This window comes from Setaria viridis, chromosome 7 (assembly GCF_005286985.2).
Source record: "Setaria viridis chromosome 7, Setaria_viridis_v4.0, whole genome shotgun sequence".
Lineage (NCBI taxonomy): Eukaryota > Viridiplantae > Streptophyta > Magnoliopsida > Poales > Poaceae > Setaria > Setaria viridis.
In genome coordinates, this window is record NC_048269.2 from 22,813,127 (window position 1) to 22,827,952 (window position 14,826).

General features: G+C 44.2%; 1 long non-coding RNA gene and 1 pseudogene across 2 annotated transcripts; one reads left to right on the forward strand and one right to left on the reverse strand.

Moving 5' to 3' along the window:
- The first annotated feature begins 3,403 nt into the window (after positions 1 to 3,403).
- Positions 3,404 to 6,059, forward strand: LOC117865110 (GATA transcription factor 26-like; annotated as a pseudogene).
- On the reverse strand, positions 4,415 to 9,487 carry LOC140223366 (uncharacterized). 2 transcript variants are annotated; one of them, XR_011898797.1, is made up of 3 exons: positions 6,447 to 9,487; positions 5,777 to 5,915; positions 4,415 to 5,717 (listed from the first exon to the last, which is right to left on the reverse strand). It is a non-coding gene; the product is annotated as an uncharacterized lncRNA (long non-coding RNA). The 2 variants fall into 2 exon arrangements; XR_011898796.1 differs by having other exon boundaries at positions 5,777 to 9,487.
- Positions 9,488 to 14,826: the final 5,339 nt, after the last annotated feature.

Here is a 14,826-nt window from a genome sequence, read left to right on the forward strand (position 1 = left end):
TTTCGGTGTGTCCAAGTGCTATGTATCGGCATTGCCTGTGCTTTTGTGGTGACTGGTGACTTTTGACATCATCCTTACTACGCTCCAAGTGACTCACTTCTCACGAGCCGCTGCTTTACACGGTGATTTGTGTAGGATCTGGCTTGGCTATACACGCATGACGTGTGGAGGTGGAGGCAACGGCGAAATGCAATGGACAGCCAAGCCAAGGCAATCCAACACAATTACACAAACCCACCCGAAGCAGCAAATCAAGAGGTGCCTAATCTAATACATTATTCTTTCTTTCTTTCTTTCTTTTAAAAATAATATCATTTTTCTCTATCGCTGCCAGCAGCCATGGTCAAATATGGTTCCTTTTTTCTCTCGAAAAGAATACTGCTTTTTTCTGGAATTGTTGTCATGTTGAGAGGGGCTCTACTAATTTGGTCAAGAAAGAAAGAAATGTTTAGTTGTGGGGTTGGCAAAGGTGAACAGGTTGTGGATGCCAACAGCCCGGAGTTTTTTTTTTTTGGTGATAATTCCAACAGCCCGTTTGACCCGAGCGCGAACACTACAAGGTCGCTGATGCCTCGGTGTCAAGCAACCGCGCTTTGACTGACTAATCACCATCTACGCTGAACTTGCTTAATTGGCACCTTAATCCTCTCGCGGGAGCACGGCAGATTGCACGAACAAATGCTCTCTTGGTTTTGGCCTAGCAGCGTCAGGATGTGGTCACAACACGTCACTGCAACCAAAATAATTACCAACTGCAAATCATTTCACATGCGAATCATTGTTCAGTCTCAGTGCACAGTTTTATTGCACAGTTATCAAGACTGTGAACTAGGTAACTATGCCTGTTGAGTGTCATGAGGATGAAACTCCTCTCGCATGTGAAGAAACTCCTTATTCTCTCTCCTCATAAATACTTTGCCAAGTCAGCAATATGATATGAAAATTAATACTCATGAAACTTCCGCTGAGATTGGCCTAACCCAACAAGGGTGCCAGTACCATCACCATTGTCCGAAAAATCACCGAGGTGCTGCAATGAAGGTAATATACAACTTAATTTGACCCCAGACAGATTTAAGCAGAGCCTAATCATGCCAGGCTAATCAAACCGGCAATTGTACAAAGTGCTGTGGCAGGGCGAGAAAAACAAAGCGAGAATTCGGTGGGCTTTTTTTCCTAGCATTATTTGTCATGCATGTTTTTTTTTTCTTTTTGGATGAGGAGTGAGGGTGTGAGTTGGCACCAGCACCACTATCTGGCCAGCTTCCTGTTTGATGCCTCCGTTTCTTATCCCCTCAAAAAGAGAAAACAAATAGAGCTACCACATCTGATCCAAGTCTATCTCAAGGGAAAGAAAAGAAAGGGCCTCCATGCTTAGGTCAACACAAGAATATGTGCACCAAACATTCTGGGCCTGTTCGCTTCAGCTTATATGCCGGCTGAAAAGCTGAAACGGCTGATTTGCTGTGAGAGGAAAATACTGTTTGGTGGCTGATAAGCCGGCTGAATAAGCTGAAGCGAACAGGCCGTCTCTCTCTATCTCATTCCTCTTGGGCTCTTTCATGGTCCGTCACCGTCCCGGTGTCCCCTTCTACTCTTATTGAGCTAAACTCACACTGGGAAAATATATGTGGTAACCACTGAAAAGCGGCCTGAAATATCTTTGCTTCACCAAATTTTTTAATCAAATTCACATCTATAATGTAGGAAATTTTTACGAACTCATACAAGAGTTTAATTACTCCAAGAATCTTGACGGATTAGTCAAGTTAGAGATAGAACCATTTCGCGCAAGATTGATATGAAGTTGGACCGTTTCACATAAGAGCCTTGTAAATAATGCATTGGATTTCTTTTCTTTTTGGGAAATCCACTGGGTTTCTTTTCTTTTGGGGAAAATCCATTAACAATATCTTAGGTGCCTTCAGTTTATGAATAGCCCTTTGTTTGATAGCAAGCTTGGTCGGTCTGAGTGGCTTCTATCTACCAACTACAACTAATATGACCACCATGTTAACCCAGAAGAGAATGACGTTTTGGTGTCCTCCGAGTAAAATATGGCTTGCCGCTCGCCTGTCAAACGCAGCGTTTGTGTGTGTCGTCGCTAATTTGAATATTGGCAGCCTCTTTAATTTGATGTAAAAAATACATCAGTCGGTGAAGTCACTAATCCTCTCGCAACCTCTTGTTACATTGTTGTTTCGATTGGTAAAGATGTGGCTACCGTTGGATGGGTGACAGGGCCTGATACTTTTTATTTCAAGGACAGATGCATATAGAAAATGATCCATTGTTTAAAAACACTCGACTCATGTGTGGACCAAATTCAAATTCGTGTGCAAACCAAACTCTGGAACTAGAGAATTTGATTCCTCGTTGAAACGGTTAGTAGGCCGGTAGTTTGACAAGCCGTGGTTGATGCGGTCAGATTTTTGGAATTTGTACTATGACTGTTGTTAGATGGATTTGAACACAACGCAATGTCGCTTGTCTTGGATGTAGTAAAATGCTGGATGGCCCGAGCCTTTGTGAATCCAACACAGCTGACTTGCAAGATCACCCACAGAATTGTATGGAAATCACCTATAGTTGTTGTTTGTGGCAAACACGCTAAAACGGCTTTTGGGACTTGCCTGTGCCGCCCTCCATATTGGGAACTTGCATTGAGTGCTTTCGCACTCTATTTCAAGATAGCTGTCACCACCAAATCTGTGTTTTTACACTAAACCGTTTGTGAGATGCATGATCTCCGGATATGCCTTGTCACATCCTTACATGGAATAACTAGGAAAGAAAAAAAAACTGCAAAATTGAATTGCATGTAGATAAATAATCCGTCCCCGGTTGATCTTGTGCGGTGTATCCAGAACTTGTACTACGGTACACAACTTTGTTGGGCTGAACATGTGTTGTTTGTCACAAGCGTAAGATGCAAATGGCAAGGCAAAAAGATTCTTTTAATGGCACACAGAGTGGATTTTAATGGTAGAGCTTCATTAAAAAATAATCAAAAGAGTATGGAGCTTTAAAGGTAAGCAAATCGACTAGTTAGTGCAAGGAAACATCCTCAGCTTCAACTTAGTCACATGCACATGAATGATGACGTAACTGAATGAAATCAAATCACAACAAAACTAGCCCCAGAAATACCGAAAGATACAAGAGAGAAAGAAGCTTTGCCCTCGCTGTCTACCTCATCTTCTTTTTTCCCTACTTTACCTAATTGCTTCTCTCCCTATTTAACAAAAACACACAGCTTTTAAACTGCAATTCTTTAGGATATCTCGCCAAATGCCTCCAGCGGGTTTGATTATTCGCCAATCACGGCGCCGTTGCCATCCCAAGCTCTCTCCACCCCTTCCCCCCCCCCCCCCCCCCCCCCCCCCCCCCCCCCCCCCCCTCTCTCTCTCTCTCTCTCTCTCTCTCACCTCTACCCTCTCTAAAAGACTGGATACAGAACAATAGGAAAACAAACAGAAAGGAGAAAGGAACCTACCGAGCAAGAGTTGGTTCTTGAGCACTCCATGGGCCGTGGAATTGCCCCCAGGAATCCTCTCCTGGTTTGACGAGATTCATACAGAGAAATAGTTCTTGATTTTTTTCCCCTTTCTTTTGCTGAAGAACTTAGAGAACTGCTTGTTTCTACTTTTGTTTTTCCGTATTTGTTTTGTTGGGATTTTCTTTTGCTCCGTTCTTCTTCACCTGTGGGGAGGTGAGGAGCAGAAGGAACCATGGGGAAGCAAGGACCCTGCCGCCATTGCGGAGTCACAAGTGAGCTCTTGTTCTTAATGAAGCAGAATTTTTCCTATTTGTTCCTTTTTTTTCTCTCTCTCTTGTTTCCCCCCCTTTTCCCCTTTGGTCCTCAGCAAGTAGTACTTTACGGGTGATGATTTCCACCAATTATGCATCTGGGAAGCGGGCATTAGCCGAAAGATTCTAAGGGACTCGGATTCATTTTCTCGGTGGCAGCTCAATTGAATCTGAATTCACTGAACTGCCAAGAGTGTTCATGAGAAATCTAGGGACATGGTTGTGGTGTCAGAGGCCTTTGCCTGTATAATTCTTCAGAACGTGAGGAACATATTATACCATGCTCACGGAACAAATTTAGAGTTGTGTTTGATTACGGTTTAATGCGATTCTTAGATAACTTAAGCAGATAATAAACATTTGCTTCTGCCAATCTGATATTTAGAGTTCAATTGCTGCTGCTGCTACACGAATGCTAGTTTCAGGGTGCCATAGAAGTGAAAACTTTGGTTTGCTGTGTAATTACACGATCTTATCCCATCCTTGTGCGTGCAGCATTACATGGTCTGAACTTTCTTTAGCTCTTACTGCAGTAAAATGATCCTTTGAAGTGGCTATCTGCATTCGGTATAAGAATTGCATGCCTGTACAATTGAACTAACCATTGAGGCATTAAGTCTGACTGTATTTTGATTAGTGATATGATGTCTTCTGGATACATTCTTGATAGTGTATAGTTTCTTACCCTTTTTCTATGCTCCTTACCCTGATGGCACCATCTCTTGATACATCTAAATGTGATATCAATTTGTATGCCGCTCATATTTTGGGTATCGATTTTGATGGATTTCTCATGGGAAATGCTGGAACAGGCACTCCTCTTTGGCGAAATGGGCCACCTGATAAGCCAGTGCTCTGCAATGCATGTGGCTCGAGATGGAGAACGAAGGGTTCATTGGCAAACTACACCCCGATGCATCGCAAGGATGACATTGATGATGATGAACCTAGAGTTAGTAAGCTGAAGCCACCAACATCAAAGATGAAGTCACAGAAGAAAAAAACAAATCACATCACAACAGAGAATGGGCCATTTTCTGGTCAGAGTTTTCAAAAGATGGGGGATGCTGATCCAAGCAGTCGATCTAGTTCTGGATCTGCAATATCATACTCTGAGAGTTGTGTTCCATATGGCGCTGTTGATGCAAGTGAAATGAGTGGTCAGTTGTCTCGACGCCTACCTTGTTGCTTAATAGAATGAATTATGCGCCCTCTCATTCTTTGTGAGTATGTGCATGTGGTTGGTTTCAATGCACACAAATGACAGGACTTATTCTTGGATGCTTTGTCTATGAAGTTATGATCAAAACAATAAAATTTTCCTTAGACATCTTTATATTGTTATTCTACTACTACCCTTTTAGAGACCATATTAGTAGTAAGTTATGAAGATCTTATTTTTCTTCTCTGTTTTTCATGAACTTATTGATGCCACCTAAATATTTCTTTTAGTGAACTACTGTTCTCTCTGTAGTCCATTACTATGAGTTCATGAGAAGTTCAGAATTTATGGTGACTTGATAAACCATTTACTACTTACTACTCATTATTATCATAGAGGTAATATTGAAGTATTGCACTCAACATATTAAGTTCAGATGGCATGGAGCCTAACATCTAGCGAAGAAAATATTTCATTAAATATCATGATGCACATGCATCAGCATGTCTTCCTTTACCACATCTCTGAAGTGATACTTGATCGCACCAACCCCATGAAACAAAATAAAGATCTAACATTGATTCTCAAGATTTGCCATATTTAGTCTAGAAATTACCTTTTTTGTTATATATGTCAATGTTGGCTCTCTGATATATTACCATTTCAGGTTCAGCTCAATCACATGCTTGGGAATCCCTAGTGCCATCAAGAAAAAGGAGCTGTGCGACTCGTCTGAAGCCTTCACCTGTAGAAAAGCTCGTGAAAGATCTTAACTCCATCATGCATGAAGAGCAGTTATATTACCTTTCAGGATCCTCAGAGGAAGACCTACTGTACCATAGCGATACTCCTGTGGGTTCCTTCGAAACAGGCTCTGGAAGTGTGCTTCTAAGGCATCCAAACTCGAAATCACCCGAGGAAGAATCAGAAGCAAGCTCCATTCCTGCAGATGATAAATCGCATATTACAAGTGAATCCTATTCAGGGTCTACCATGTTTGTCCTTCACAGTGGAAACAAGGCAACAGTCAACTTAAAGGCTGCAACTGCGAGCCCCCCTGAATATTGAAGATAATGCTAGAAGGTAAGTAGCCACTGTTCAAGCTACCTAATATGGTATGAAACAATAGCTTGACTCCCTTAACGTTATCGAAAATCCCTTCGCTCCTCGGTCTGCGCAATGCTTATTGATGACTAGGCATTAGAATTTACTACATTCTTGATGTACCTTTTGATGTCCAAGTGTAACAATGATAGCGTTGATATTGGTTCTAATTAGATGTTTTCTATAACATGCATAGGTTTACATGGTGTTTCACATGCTGAGGAATACTAGGAGCTCCCTGACATCCTGAAGGACAAGAGGGCGTATGGTTCCCTATTAAATGTTTACACCCAAGCTATGATGAAAGAGAAAACAGAAGACACATTTGAGCAAATGAGGAAAAAAAAAGGATTTGCATCTGACACATTACCTTGTAATGTGCTGATGAATTTCTTTGTGCATGTAGATGAGCCTGATAAAGTGTCAGAAATTATTGATGAGATGAAGGAAAAAAAGGTTTCCTTTGATATCTGCACTTGTAATATTTGTATAAAGTGCTGCTCTGCTAAACAAGATTTTGATGAAATGGAACGAGTCTCTAGCCAGATGATCACTCTGTTATTGCCAATTGAACTACATATATCACACTGGCTAGCATGAATAAACCACTGTCTTCCTGGTGTATTAGTTGAGACCTGAGAGTTAACACTATCATGTGAACACCAACTTTGGAGTAGTGTGCTAACAGATTTTTGTCCACTGTCAAATCGGTGTCTATGTTGTAATGCAGGTAGCTTCTGTTTAAGCCATGATAAATAGGATGGTGAACTGGCTCTTCTGGTTATAGAATTCGGATTCTGAAATCCAGAGCCAAGTAAGATGCATTAGCAGATCAAATTCTTGAAGGAACAGAACTATACAACTTGCTGCTTAAATTCGGACTGGTACTTGCTCTGCACCTGAATTCTATACTACTTCCTGCTTAAATTTGGACTGGTTCTGCACCTGAACTGTCTATTGAAGAATGAAGCAATTATATGTGTATTGTACACCAAGTACTACCTCATTATCTTCTCTTGAGGTTGTGTTGGCCTTTTTATACGGGGAAAATTATGCTTGCCCAACAAAGAAATAAGCTGATCCAGTAGGCAAGTTGTGTGATAGAATTGGACTGGGACTGGGACATCGGCAACTTGCCCCTTGCTGATGCTCACTGGTCCAAGAGCATCATATCTGAACTGAACCCTACTCTCTTTCAGAAACAAATTACCTGGTTGTCGATAGCACATTTGACATTTCTTGCATACTACTTCTGTTCCAAATTGTAGATTATTTTATCGTATTTAGTTTCATAGAATTTACTATATATCTAAGCATAGTGTAGATCTAGGTAAGTAACAAAATCTATGAATTTAGAAATACCGAAACGGTTTATAATTTGGGAGGAACGGAGTATGAAAATTGATTTGGTTTGGTGATGCGCCTCTATTTGGCCCATCTGGTTAGGTACGGACGTACTGTGTGCATGGTAGGAAGGCACCAAACCTGGTTTCTGAATTCGGACACCAGGCCTGGAGGACGGCCTGCTGGAGATGTTGCGCCGTTCTCCAGGCCGAGATGTTGTACCTGTAGCTGGATAAGACAACGACTGCAGAGAATAATAGCATCAAGAAATGCCTAACTTTTTGACTGCCTTGTTTATGTAGAACATTTATGTATCTTGTATTAACCTCCATTATATTTGAATTCCATTCTTTTCAGAATTGAGCCAATTTTGTGGCTTCTGGTGCCTCTTAAACTTACAGGTGAAAGCAGCATTTTCTGTTCAAACATGTCAAGGCACAGCACAATCATGCATGCTGGCTTCCGCCCAAATTTGGGGAAGGCATGGCTCTCTGGAGTCTTGTCCGCCCTTCTGTGGACCGAGGATGGCTCAACCGAAGATGGGCGTGGTGCCGTGGTGATTGGCTAATTGGCGTAATCCTGGTTGTCCTTCCGAGGACCAAAGCCATGCAACATGCAAGGTTGCTTCAAATACAAGGTGACGGGTAGTTGGTGCAATTCTGCAGTTTTGGGGTTATTGGATAGGTGTGTAGGATTTCATCCTGCAAAGGCGCACAGTGCTCCAGTTAATAGCACAGTTGCTATGCAACAGACCTCTCTTTCTTTTGTATGCCTGTAATTTTTTTTTTCTACAGGGCTGCCTCGTACTTAGGGCTGTTTGGATATCAGGGGCTAAACTTGAATATTCGGATGGTAATTAGTAGGACTAAACATGAGCTAATTATAAAACTAATTGCAGAACCTCTAGGCTAATTCGTGAGACGAATATATTAAACCTAATTAATCTATCATTAACAAATGGTTACTGTAGCACCACATTATCAAATTATGGACTAATTAGGATTAATAGATTCGTCTCACGAATTAGCCTCCATCTATATAATTAGTTTTATAATTAGACTATGTTTAATACTCCTAATTAGTATCTAAATATCCGATATGACATGGCTAAAATTTAGCCCCACTGGAGCCAAACACCCCCTTAGTCTGTTTGGTGGAGTCCATGTACTGCAAAGGTACATTCTTGGGTGTTGTTGATGGGAAATGTTCCATTTTGCAACTGCTTGTTCGAAGGATACATGGCGTGAAGCTTTGCTGCTGCGTGCGCATGAAACGTGAAAGGCCCGTCCTCATTGAACACAGCAGGAATCATTCAAGGTGTCTTACTAAAAATCTTGGTCGTTTTTTGTTTCTATCCTGAACCAGCAGTATGTTGTGGTAGATTCGTGCTGGCGAATTTCGTGTTTCCTTTGGTCGGTGGCTGCTGGCTTCGGCAGCCGTTTGATTACCCACCACTCGTGGGGTCATGTTTGTTTTAATTCCGAGCCCTGCATGATTGCGGTATGTCCAAGTGCTACGTATGTGCCCGCCGGTGACTTTTGACATCATCTATACTACACTCACGAGCCGCTGCTTTACACGGTGATTTGTGTAGGATCTGGCTTGGCTATACGCGCATGACGTGGAGGTGGTGGCAACGACGAGCAGCCAGCCCAACCCAACCCAACGAAACCCACCGGTTTTATCAAGAAAAAAAAACAACCGAAGCAGCCAATACATTACTCCTGCTACATGCGGATGGATATCATCTATTCAGCATCATGCGGGGTGGGGGTGGGCACTGCATCTGAGCCACAGGCTTCCAGCGAGCAAAAATTCTTCTCTTCCTTTTTTTTTGAAAAAAAAAGAAAACCATTTTTTTCTCTATCGCTGCCAGCAGCAATGGTCAAATATGGTTCTTTTTCTCTCTCAAATAAATTCTTTTTTTCTGAAATTGTCATGTTGAGAGGGGTTCTACCAATTGCCTACTAATTTGGCCAAGAAAGAGATGTTTAGTCGTAGGGGGTCGGCAAAGTTGAATAGGCAGTGGATGCCAACAGCTCGGAGTATATTTTTGATAATTCCAACAGCCCGTTTGATCCCCCCCCCCCTCCCCCAGCACGAACACTACAAGGTCGCTGCTGCCTCGGTGTCAAGCAACCGCGCTTTCACTGGCTAATGACCATCTACGCAGAACTTGCTTGGCACCTCCCTTGCATTCTCTCGTGGGAGCAGGGCAGCGTCAAAATGTGGTCACAGCACGAGTACTGCAACCAAAACAATTACCAACAACTGCAACTGTTGCCGATACTCCTCTCCCTCGTGTCGCTCTCGCCCGAGGGTGACCCGGGGCTCCAATCCTGCACCGCCAAAGGCTCGCCCAAGCCACTCGGCGGCCACACTCCCCCCCTCCCTCCTCCTTTCACCCCACCACACCATAGTCATCCCCCGGTCGCTCTAACCCTAACCTTAGCCGCTGCCATGGCCGTGCTCTGGCCCTGCCAGCCGGATCCACCCGTTGTGGCCTTGGATCTGCGTCCCAAGCCAGATTCGTCTCCTCCGAGCCTGGGGCAACCCTCCGTCGCATCTACGGCGGCCGCCCTGGCGTCGGCGGTGGCAGGGCTACGGTGTGCACCCGCCGTGCGCCCTGCAGCAAGCTGACGTCCGCAGGCTCGCCCGGCCATGTGTGGCTGCCCCGGCCATCGACGCCCTAGTCGTCTTGCCTCCAGGGGTGGGGCGACAGGGAATGGCGCCGGTATGGCCGTGGCGCTGTGACATTCCTAGTAATTAAGAGCAAGATCAAGGAAACATCAAAGTGATTAAGAAACAAATCAAAGCTAACTCCAAGTTTGCTAAGTGTTAAGATTCAAAAACACTTCAAATTTGCTAAGTGTTAAAACACCCCTTAATGGTGCTTATTTGGGCAGAACATAAAAACAGATTTTTGTATAAGAACTCAATTTTGGCCAATATAAAAGTGGTAGAGCTCTTGAAATTGAACAACTTTCATAATTAGCACTTTTTCTGATTTTGAGCGGAAGGTATCCAAAAACTGAGTTTAAGTTCGGTCAAAATTCAAATTTAATTCAAAACCGGTTTGACCGGGCGTTCCACCAAAGTTCCCTCAAAATTACCTCCAAATCCAGCAAGCTTTTCACCTGTTGGCCTTTATAGAAGTTGGAGCCTATAGTTTGGTCTCAAACTTTTGTATTTGGAGTTTGCACCATTTGGTTCAAAATTTGGGAGAAAACTTGCACAGAACACAGCACCCTCGCGCGCCACCCGCGAACGCCATGTGCACCGGGCGCGGTCACCGCGCCACGGTGAGTTCGCCGGCGCCATGCGGCAGCCCCTCTGGCACCGCCGCTCTACCCAACCTCCGGCCACGCAGCGACAACACAAGGGTGCAAGATAGCCAACCCATGCACGCAATCCTCCCTTCCTACACGCCAAATCCCGGCCGCCCAACAACCGTTCGCGCGGCACGGTGCGCGCCGGCGCACTGCACGACCGCCCGGCCACTCCCCTCGCACCACTGCCGCCGGCCAGTCCTCGCGCGCCCAAGCCACCGCTCGCCTCGCCAATGCACGGAGTACCTCACCCTGGCGTTACACCCTTATCCCTCCCCTTTGCAGCTATAAAAAGGGTAGCGCCCATCCCCGCCGGCCGCTTGCCCGAAGCTCCGCCGCTCACCATTGACACCACCTCATGGAGCCCTCCCCTCCAGCCACCACTTTCATGGTCCAAGCACCTGAGAGCCCTTCCCTACCACCACTGCCCCTCTCCAGCCCCACTCCCGGCCACCACTGCCACCGTCCTCACCGGAATTCGAGCTGAAGCGCCGCACCCGACGCCTGCTCCGCCGAGCACCGCTGCCGGCCACCCTCCGACCCCGAGCTCTACACCAGCCAAGTCGCTGGTGAGCCCCTCATCGCTTTCCCACCCTTAGCCCATACCCCCATGGTCGGACCTCGCCGGAATGGCGCCACCCACGCCGCCGGCTGGCCCCAAGGGCCACATTGCAAGCCAACATTTTGTCCTAGGGTCATTAGTGCGAAAACATAGGAGCCTCACTGTGAGATTTTGAAAAAGTCTAGGGGGTTCTCTAAAAGAAAAAATTCAAGTTTGAATAAAACGCATTGAAACGGATGACGTATAAAATCATAGAAAAATGATAAAAATGCAAAATAAATTTTTCTAGTTTCCTGATGCTCATATCTTACTAGCAAAAATATTCATCCTTGTGAAATATGTGTTTTGGGTTGCTTAATCTCATTATAGTGGAATAAATAGATCTTATGCTTATAAAATCTTGATAAATTCACAGTAGCCTCTGATAGAGTGGAAAACCATTCTGTAAAATTTGTAGCACTAAACTGATGATAGAACTATAGTTATAAATCATTCTTCATATCTACAGAGTAAACATATTTGATTTTTAGTAAATTTTGTGGTTGTCAAATCCATCTTAAATTTTTACAGTAGAATTCTTGTGTAGAGGGAAAGCTCCTATAAAATTTCATGTTCATGTCTTAACAGATGCTTCCTGAAACATTTATTCATGTTAAAACCTAGTTTATTTAATAAGGATAATTGCTACTAGGATTGTGGGTTCACAAATGATTAATGATGCTTTTCATCAGTAGCATGTTCATCCCTAGAAGGTTTGCTCCACAGTACCAAAGCACCACACCCTACTGTCCTTTGATTAACAAATGTCTAAGAAAGTTATATGTGTACACAATCACCATCAAAATAAAAGCTATGTTTTCTTCCCGACCAACCTTGTTTTGTGAAGAAAAGAAATGATTATAAACTTTTCTAGGTGAATGTGTCTAAAAAAAAGGAAAGAAAGGTGTATAAACTTGTCTAGGTGAATGTGGTCGAAAATACACCCTATACTTCTGTAATGAATAACGAAATGAAACCTACGCCATGAAAGGTTATAAACGAATTCTTATGCATATGCATCTTGTGTAGAAGCTAACCTCGCGGACGGAACTTACGAGTTGGTCTCAGAAGCTAAAGAAGGACACCCGCCTGCTGAGATGAACTTGATCCAGACGACCCAAGACCCGAACCTAGATTCGGAAGAGCCCAAGGCTAACCTAGGACAAGAAGGCAAGCCCCCGAGCATAATCTTGGTTTCTAAAGTTATACAATATTCTTATTGCTTATGTTTGTGCATTAAGTTCATAGGATTTGTATTGAAACCTTAGTTGCATGCTCTCTAGTACCCATGTTTGAATACTAGCATGTTAAGTCGTTTAGTTGCTATGCTAAATAGGGACACGGTAAAAGTTGAATGATTTCCTGTCACTCGCGAGCTATAGGAGTTGCCTGTTTACTTATGTTGGAATCATAAGGATTGACGGGCGGGGCTTGGTACTATGTTTCTAAATTTGTTGATGCCCCGTCTGTATAGAGGAAAAATTTACTAAGGTTGAACCGTGTCAGCATTCATGGTCAAGTGTTTGAACGTACTAAACACATGCTGAGAGAATGGGGAATCAGTAGGCCAAGTACCTAATTGAACCGGCGTGGACCTTTCCCCCGCTCTCTCTGGAACCAGGTTCCCTTGATGCATCATGTGGGTACAAGTGCGGCCACGGCACAGCGTCGTTCCGGGGACTAGTGGGGCCTTGTATCTAAGGGAAGTAGGATATGGACAAGTGCCGCGAACTGATGGGAATCGTTGATATATGTGAACCCGTGGTGGTACGCATATGTCGTATGTTTAGGTCTACCTTGCAAGGTTAAGAAATTTGATTCGAATCGTCTGCTTCTCGCAGTTTGAGACTACTTGATCACTGTGCTGCATTGAGTAAGAAGATGAACAAGCATGATGCTTAATATTTGTGCTTGATTAAATTGCTTATTCTACCATGCTTGCTTAGAATAGTTGCTTATCTAGAATGGTTAATCAACTAGAACTTGATGCTAAAACTTGAAAGTAAGGATCCATTTTTGAAGCTTTTGGTGAAAACAAACCCCTCAACCAAAAAACCTTATATGTGTAGGAGTCAGTGGATGAGATACCACCCGACGGGTAAGTCTTGTAGAGTATTAGTATACTCAGCCTTACTTGTGGCTATGTTTTCAGGTAATGATGTTGATGACATGGTTGCTAGTGTTACTTGGCCATACCAACTCCCTCCGGGATGGACGGTTGAGTGGGACCCATCCTCGGTGGGCGAGGACCACGGTGAGTGATGTCATGGACGACTTCACCATGATATCATGTATCGATGTTAGAACTATCGTTTATTTCCGCTGCTTTTGAACTCTGAACTACTTTATGTTTTGAACTCAGTTTGTAATAACTTAATTGGGACCTCTGTATTATTTTATCTGGATTGTTGTAATCTCTGGGCTCATCTTCGTACGAGTATTGTATACTTGTTTCGATCGTAAATATGTGGTTGTATCAGGTGAAACCTGACAGACTACCATTTTGATCCGATTAAAGTGTCTGTTTGCATATGAGGCGATGTTTAGTACACTTTAGCCGGGTTAATTTGGGTGGTTCTGCCGCAGGCGTTCCGTGCCTGCGGCTTGGAGGATGCGGAAGATGCGAAGGGGGCCCGCCTGGTGGAGGAGGCAGTCCGTGGTCCGCCGGTTCCCAGATCCGCTCTTCCCGGTGGCCGACGTGGCCCAAGTTCACTCCTTCTTCCCTCTTTCCCTCTCCTCGCCTACCACACCCTGCACCTCCTCTCTCTCCGACGGCAAGGGATGCTTCGGGCTGCTGGTCACCGGATCTGCTCCTTGCTGGATCCATGTTCTGTCCAGGGGTGCCCGAGTGGTCCCTAGGTCATTCTCCCCTGCTGCTTCTAGGTCGTCTCCCTCACCAACAAGGTCATGATCGTTCTCTACAAGGTCACGGCCGCTCTCTTCGAGGTCGTCTCTCCGCTCCATGGGTAAAAGGAGGCTGCTTCCATCGTTTGGTTGTTTGTCGTGTCTGCGCCTAGCCCGGAGGCTTTTTCTCATTTTGGCTGTCCTGCAGGTGTGCCTCATAGTCAACCTAGGCTACCCACTATTGTTGCCCTTATTTGAGCCTCGACGATGTGTGGATTTGAGTTTGGGGGTCATGGTGAAAACTCTGCTCGGCATTCGCCGGTGCCGGCAACGGTTGCGTCTACGGATGTAGTTCATCTCATTGGGGGCGTTGCTGAGGCCTACTATGGGGGCATTATTCTAAAGGTCCCACTGATTACCTGTATCAGATCCTGGATTAGTGGTTGATGCAGTTCTTATCACAGATTAGTATCATAAACAATAAAATGTGCATAAAATAATAGAAAATAGTTTTCACCTATGCGTAGCGGAGAGTGGAGCTGTGGCCCATTCCACGGAATGAACCAAAGCACCGGGAATCTTAAACCTGTATAAATGAAAGTAAGGCTGAGTACACTTATAGTTGGTACCAA